At 50.9% G+C, this 1,480-nt stretch overlaps 1 protein-coding gene across 1 annotated transcript in view; it reads right to left on the bottom strand.

Annotated features, from left to right (window-relative positions):
• Nucleotides 1-1,480, bottom strand: part of LOC106811773 (potassium voltage-gated channel subfamily B member 1-like) — a 45,079-nt gene that overhangs the window by 39,175 nt on the left and 4,424 nt on the right. The gene's annotated exons all lie outside the window — the stretch shown is intronic.

Raw genomic sequence — 1,480 nt, 5'->3', positions numbered from 1 at the left:
TCCCATTATTAGTAGTATGAATTAGTAGCACGATTTTACCCAGCGCAGCGGGTACCCGCAGCTAGTATATATATAAAGACCCTAGCCTGCACTGTTGCACAGCGACCTCTCGCGGGCATCGCGGCAACCATCAGACAAGCGGTTTCTAATGCAGTTCTGAGAGCGCTTCTCCCGGAATAGTTTTCCATTATTTCACATGCAGCTGCGAAGCCACGGGCGTCGATCACATAGATCTTCTTAGTAACGCAATATAACCTATTTGGGCGGCTATTCGCTGCGCCTTTCGGTGCAAAAAAACGCGTTACGTACACACATAAATACCGAGTCGTATTTTTTATGATCCCCGCTTGCAATAATTTTCGCTTTCTTCGCGCTGATATTTGGTGAACGCGAGATTGCATAAACCATAAAATATACACTTCCCTTACGCGTCGATACACTCTTCGCCGTAAATATGGGCGAGAAATCGTCTATAGATGGCCATAACTGCTACGTCACACAGTAACACGACATGCACTCACATGCAGGATGATTTCCGCACGAGCGTAATATTTGAACAGAATTTAAAATCTGCATAGCTTTTACGACGCTGTAGAATGCGGTTAGCCACTCGCGTGATTATAAATGAACTCAGGTGGCACGGGCAGACTAAATTGCAACAGCATCTATCTGCTGGCTCTATATTCCAGCCCTGTGTCTAGTCACGACAAAATGCGAGTAACGCAGTTCTGTACGTGAATTATTCTATCGCGCAGTTATATAGACGCCATCAACGTCGAGGCGCCATGTTGCCTAACGGACTCCTGGGAACGCGCGCTGATTCAGTCGCCGAGATAAATGATCATGGATATTAGACACACGCGATTGCAAGGCAAATATTTGGAGTCAATTTGCGAGGTAAAAACTTAATGTCGTACAAAAGCTATAGCTGTTGCCCTGGCGCTTTGGCCATGGATATTAGACACACGCGATTGCAAGGCAAATATTTGGAATCAATCAGCCACCGTTGTGGGTGGTACTTCAGCTGCCGTCGTGGAGCGTGGCTATAGCCAGCCACCGTACGTGGGACGTGCGGTATCCATAGCACACGGTACGTGGGCGTAGCTACAGATCAGCCACGCGTACGTGGCGTGGGCTGCATCAGCACGTACGTGGGGTGGCTCTCGCACCCGTACGTGAGGTAGCTACATTCCCGTACGTGGGCGTGGCGTATCAATCGCCACCGTACGGTAGGGCGTGGCTGCCATCTCACCGGTTCGTGGCGTTGCTATCAACCACGTCGTAGGGTAGTCCCATCAGCACCGTACGTGGGTGTGGTCTATCAGCCACCGTACGTGAGGTAGTACATCAGCACCGTCGTGCGGCGTGCGCTAGCATCAGCACGGACGTGGGTGGTCATCGCCCGTGAACGTGGGCGTAGGTACCTCGCAGTACGTGGGCGTGGCTTCATCGCACGTAGTGGGGTAGTCTACTCCAGCAC

This window comes from Priapulus caudatus, unplaced genomic scaffold, assembly GCF_000485595.1.
Source record: "Priapulus caudatus unplaced genomic scaffold, Priapulus_caudatus-5.0.1 Scaffold20, whole genome shotgun sequence".
Taxonomy (NCBI): domain Eukaryota; kingdom Metazoa; phylum Priapulida; class Priapulimorpha; order Priapulimorphida; family Priapulidae; genus Priapulus; species Priapulus caudatus.
The sequence above is the reverse complement of the archived record's forward strand: the minus strand, read 5'-3'. Positions and strand labels throughout refer to the sequence as shown.